Below are 6,384 nucleotides of genomic sequence, written 5' to 3'. Positions count from 1 at the left end.
ATTTGTGACCATGAGACTGTGGGAACTGGCCAGGCAGTAGGATACATGTGGTAGTGACAGATGCCTTGTGACACCAAATTTCAAGTCATTTATAGGTTTAGGGGCTGAATGTGTTGCCCTTCTGGCAAATACTATCTCACTCTCTGGCTCCTTCCCTAATGAATGTTTCACAGGAACTTGAAAAGGAAAGATGTGTGGTGTGCAGGGGCATTTTCAGTTGTCCACATGGGACCCCAAAATCAGTGCAAATGGTAGAGCAGCATCTTTCATGTCACTGAATTTAGCCCATTTTGCTGTTGGACAACTATCTTACAAATTCCTAAATGGAAATTAAAGGCACAGAACTGATCTGATTTAGCTGTAGGAATAACTGCTTTTTTATAAATAACCATACTAATTGAATTTTTAAACATCCACTTTCTTGTATCCATTACTCCCCAATCTTTGAAACAGTACAATCTTGGTTCAGTTATGTACAGCAAATCAAACAGCTATGAAAATAAATGCAGAATCCCAGTTATGATCACTTTCCTGTTTAGCATGGAAAGTGCAGGCTCAAAACCTATTTGCTCTGAAAAGCAGAGGAGAGATTTTTATGGTGCTGTGAAAGAAAGAATTCCCCCAGTCAGATACTGCTCCCCCATGTTAGAAAATTTTATTATATATAATAAACTGTTAGCTGATTTTTAAAAGTGTGTATTCTTTTATACTACGAGGCCACACTGATCAAAAATTCTGAAGAACTTGAACAGTTTAAAAAAAAAACTATTTTACTGGTTTTATTTTAAAACTTAAGAAAAAGCCTCAGCCCATATGGACTGGAAAGAGGGAAATAGGACAGTAAATTGCTGCACTAAAGCAAGACATGACAATTGAATTAAGTATAACATAACAAATTTGGAGGACATCCAACTTCACTGCTTATCTGTTTTTCATCCTGTATAGCTGCTTATCTATTTATCTGTCTAAGCAGTGTTAGGCTGCTCTTTACCCAGGTGTCTAGGGGCCATATGTAAGGGAAAAAATTAAAAGAACGAGAATGAAAATGGGATCAATCTGGAGAACTCTTTAACTAGCTTATTTGTCATGCTACTATTGTATTATACAAAATACCCTCTAGCTTCTTTGAGTCTTAGTGGTAAATAAATGTATACATTTTAATTACAAATTTAATAGAACCATGAAGATGTGTGCATGCCTTACATCCCCAGTTCTGCAATTGCTTTTGTGCTGGTGGATCCCTACACCTGTGCGATCTCATTGAAGTCTATGGGAGTCTACCTCTGCTGATCGAGTTTCAAGATCAGGCCTAGATGAGTAAATATCTGATTTTATTACTGACCTTTTTCCACGCCTCTCCCTTTCCCTGGTAGTTGTTTACTGACCTCATTTGTTGTCTCACATCTGTAGTTAGCATCTTTCTCTGCAAACAATGAGGCATGTTAGTCATCAGCCTGAGCATTTGCAGATTTGAGCTCTAAGGCCTTAGTCCTGTGACTTGATCTACCTGGTAGGGGTCAGCCTGTACTGATCAATTTACAGGGTCCAGACATTAGATTGTAACCTCTCTAGGGCAGGGAGCATGCCTTTACTTGTTTCTGTAAAGCACTGTGATGAGGGTGTCTACCACACACAGGGCAGAGCTTGTAAATTAGGGTAACTAACCTGATAGGCTGTCCCTGGAGAAGAGCCAGGGACTGAAGGACTGATTGAAGATGGAGTACAGTTGGGGAGGAACAGGAGGGACTGGTATAAAGTCAGTAAATTGAGAGCAGAAAGGTGATTGCATTAAGAAAGTCTGTAGCCACCTTTTATGCATTAGAGGGAATCCAGGGAAAGAGTAAGACCCTGGGAGCCTGGCCCTGAGGGAAAGGCATACCCACAGAGAGAAGAGTGGAGAAGAAAGCCTAGGGGAAGCAAGTAGGAAGCAGCCCAGAGGGAGAGCAGCAAATCTGGGGACTGAGCAGATTTTGACTGTGTCTTAGGGTCCCTGGGCTGGAATCTGGAGCGGTGGGCATGCCTGGTTCTCCTACTAGCCACTGGTGGAGTGGTATTGTCTGGACGGCAGGTATAGTGAGACTCTATACTCCAGAAGGGGAAATCACATAGTGACCTGGCCACAGCTCCTGGAGTGAGAGAGGGACTTCAGAGTGAGAGAGAAGATAACAGGAAAGAGACTGCAAGTGGATGCGTCAGACCTGAAAGAGAGAATTCCCAGAACAGCCAGGAAGAGGTGCCACTGGTGGTGAGTGAATACCCTGTGACAGGCATCTTACCCACTTTGGGGTACTCACATAGTAATAGAAAACCCAATAAGAGGTCAAATGATGGCCTTCCCACAGACAAGTGCCACACTGGAATAAGCCAATGGTGTTGTGCCTCTGAGCCAGAGATAATTTAACCTCACAAGTGGCATCTCAGTCAGGTAAATCCTAGTTTCCTAATTACATATTAAACATTCCAGTGATGTAGATGAAGTGGATTTGATTATCACACTCCCAGGGAGAGATCTTGGTATTATCTAAATTTATACTAGGCAACACAAGGCATTTATGCAGACAGTATGAGTCACTGGGCGAGGAAAATGAGTCTGTGTAAATGCAGTCCTTTTTTTTTCATTGTTACACCAGAAATTGTTTGTTCCCACAGAACATGGCTACAGGGCACAGACCTCACTTAAGTTGGCATCACTCTCATTAAAGTCATCATGATACGCTAACAAGAATGTGAACAAGAGATGGGCTCAAGATGCAAGGATTTGGATCCAATTTTGGAATTAGCTGTTTGGTGGGGTTTGGATCTGGCGCATTGGTTCTCATAACTGAATGCTCAGACTGGATTTGCCATTGTCAAGTTCTTTGTGGGCAGGGACATCCTTAATACAAATGTCAAGGGGCTAATATACCATCACTGGATGGTAGTCACAATGACTTCAAAGTTGTCTCTTCTCCTGTACTTTGCTGGTAGCCTTTCATGGGGGAATATTGCTTGCAGAGCACTAAATAGCAGGAGATCATGGGCCAGATTCTCAGTTGGCACAAATCAGCATAAGTCCACTGTGGTCTGCATTGATTTATACCAGCTGGGCATCTGACCCTCACTGTCCATTTTGGCTCCACTCTGGCTAGCTATGTCTGAGATGATGCTCAGTTATGCTGAAATGAATTTGAATTCTCACAGATGCCAGTGGCATCATTTAGACTTTTCATCTCCCATCCCCAGGGTATTTCATATTAATTGTGGAGCTGTTTTCTTTTTTTCACAGTGTCTGGAAAAAAATTCCTTAATGGCTTATGTCTTTTATGAATATATTGAGGGTCAATTTGCTATGTTAAACATATTGGAATACTGTGTAGTGTATGTGTGTGGCCACCCTCTACTGGATGGCAGCAGAACTGCTCAGTTGTATGTTATAGACCCTATATTGCTAACAGCTAATCTAATGGTATATAGTAATAGCTTTAGTATAAATGGTATGGGGCCTATATTTCTGGCACAGGGGGATCTGAATTCTGTCTGTATAACACAGAAGCGATGGAGCAGAACTTGACAGCAATCCTGAAGTCCTAGGTGTCCATGAATTAATTTGTTTGCTGTATTTATTCTATGGTATGAACATAGACATTCCAGAATACTAGGAACTGTATCCTGAAGCTTGACTCAGGGGTGCTTGATACAAGTTGGAGGCAAAGGGGGGGTGAAAAGTTGATTATTTTTTTTTAAAGTTATCTTTATGTTCTGATTCTGGGCTGTTCTACCCTGGACTAGGCCCCAGGTACAAATTAAAGCAATGCGGGGGCTGATCTAAGTAGTAGTGGCAGCTTGGGATCACCAGGATGCAGGGAGGGAATGGTGGCTCTATGCCATCCAAGTGTCCCCCTGTTCTGACTATGGGGGATCCTCCTTCGTCTGGGTTAGCTAGCTTTAGGACAGGCAGCTTTGTGCTGGTGGAGGGGTGCACTGGGAACTCTCAGGTGGAATCAAACTGCTGATTCTCATTTATAACCCTGTTGTTACCCCGCTGTTTTGCTCGGCCAGGCCTGTGTTTTAAGTCTGGCTGAGCCAGTGAAAAACTCATCTTTCATACAAAGAGGTGGCTCAAAATAGACCAAGGGAGGCTAGAATTTCTGGACGGGCTTAAAGAGCTCTAGGATGGCTCAAGAGCTGTGATCTGAACAACCTTTGAGTGAAGTTTGGATGTGAAGAGAAAAGTACAGAAGAGTGAAAGAACTTGGGAATGTGGGAGAGAAGGGAGAAGAGAGAAAATGTTGGAGGGCAGAACTGGGGATGTGTTCTATGGAATTAAAAGTCAAAGTAACCTATCAGGAGTAAAAAGAAAAGGAGGACTTGTGGCACCTTAGAGACTAACCAATTTATTTGAGCATAAGCTTTCGTGAGCCACAGCTCACTTCATCGGATGCATACTGTGGAAAATACAGAAGATGTTTTTATACACACAGACCATGAAAAAATGGGTGTTTATCACTACAAAAGGTATTCTCTCCCCACACCCCACTCTCCTGCTGGTAATAGCTTATCTAAAGTGATCACTCTCCTTACAATGTGTATGATAATCAAAGTGGGCCATTTGTAGTGATAAACACACATTTTTTCATGGTCTGTGTGTATTAAAAACATCTTCTGTATTTTCCACAGTATGCATCCGATGAAGTGAGCTGTAGCTCACGAAAGCTTATGCTCAAATAAATTGGTTAGTCTCTAAGATGCCACAAGTACTCCTTTTCTTTTTGCGAATACAGACTAACACGGCTGTTACTCTGAAACCTATCAGGAGTAGAATTTTAAATTAACGTGGGTGTATGCATGGAAATAGATTATGAAAATGCAGAGACTGCCTATGATATGATTTGTAAATGCCACCAGATGGCGGAATAGGCACATCTAAAATAGCCTAATGCTTAGTGTACAACTACATGGAGATCATTTCACTGCATGTTGTTCTACTTAACTGTTAACGTTAGCTTTCATTATTTCTCACATTTATGGAGCACATGAGATAACTTGGCTTGTCTAGTTAGAGCACCAGGCTCAAAATCATCCTTGCAGTCTAGTCCTTTTACGCTTAGATTTTCCAGAGGATGTGAAAGTCAGTAAGAGAGCAGCAAATGGTTTGCTTTAACTCTGTCCTCCTCCAGTACTTTACCAACAGGTAAATCAAATGCTGGCACTGTTAAATACTTTAAAAGGCTTGTTGTAAAAAGTAGCCAGGATGGTTAGAGATTAAAAAGGTAATTGATTATTCATGGGATTGTCTAAAATCTGCTATAAATGGGGCGGGGATTAATTACACAGGCTGATGGTGGACATGGTACAGGTCAGTAACTGAACACATTGACCAAGCAGCGTACGGAGCCCAGAAGTGGAATATCTGGACTGTTGCTGACCAGAACTGCAGTACATACCCAGAGGTAGCTGAGCATGACCGCTGTCTGCATTATCCCCAGCTTAAGCCTGTGTAATCGGTTCCCCGCTTCTGCAAGCATCCAATTCACCACAAACAGTCAAACCAAACCCGTCCTCTGGGAAGGAGCATGTCATGTCTCCCAGTCTGAAATCAAAGATTTTCAAAGAACTGGTCTCTACTATGTAGGGATCACTGTGCAAAGCTCCAGGTTTTTCAGTTTTCCACCAGTATAACTGAGATTATGAGAGAACCTCTTAATAAATGAATCTGTTTGAATTAGAGATAAAAAGCCACAATGTGTCAGTCATTCTCGACAGAAATTTTTCTTTTCCTAGTAGTTTTAAAATGGAAGTCTGTTAGTGTGCATGTTGTTGAACTTCTGTCTTGATTTTGGAGTCTTTCATCAAGTACCCAGACTCCTTTACATCAGTGGTTCTCAATCAGGGGTACTTGTACTTCTGGGAATATGCAGGGATCTTCCAGGGGGTACATCAACCCATCTACATATTTGCCTAGTTTTACAACAGGTTACATAAAAAGCACTAGCGAAGTCAGCAGAAACTAAAATTTCATGCAGACAATGACTTGTTCATACTGCTCTATATTCTATATACTGAAATGAAAGTATAATTTATATTCCAATTATTTTATAATTATATGGTAAAAATGAGTAAGCAATTTTTCAGTAATAGTGTGCCGTGCAACTTGTATTTTTGTGTCTGATTTTGTAAGCAAGTAGATTTTAAGTGAGATGAAACTTGAGGTTACGCAAGACAAATCAAACTTCTGAAAGGGGTACATTAGTCTGGAAAGGTTGAAACCCAGTGCTTTACATGGCTGGCTGTTAATACTGGTCCTGTAACTACAAAGATAGGTTATACTGAGAATTGTATGTGTAATAGCTAGTATAAAATTGGTAGGCCAAATTCAGTTGTGATCTGTAAAGTGTTGGACTCCCC

Source organism: Lepidochelys kempii, chromosome 7 (genome assembly GCF_965140265.1).
Source record: "Lepidochelys kempii isolate rLepKem1 chromosome 7, rLepKem1.hap2, whole genome shotgun sequence".
NCBI lineage: Eukaryota > Metazoa > Chordata > Testudines > Cheloniidae > Lepidochelys > Lepidochelys kempii.
This window is presented reverse-complemented; position numbering follows the sequence as displayed.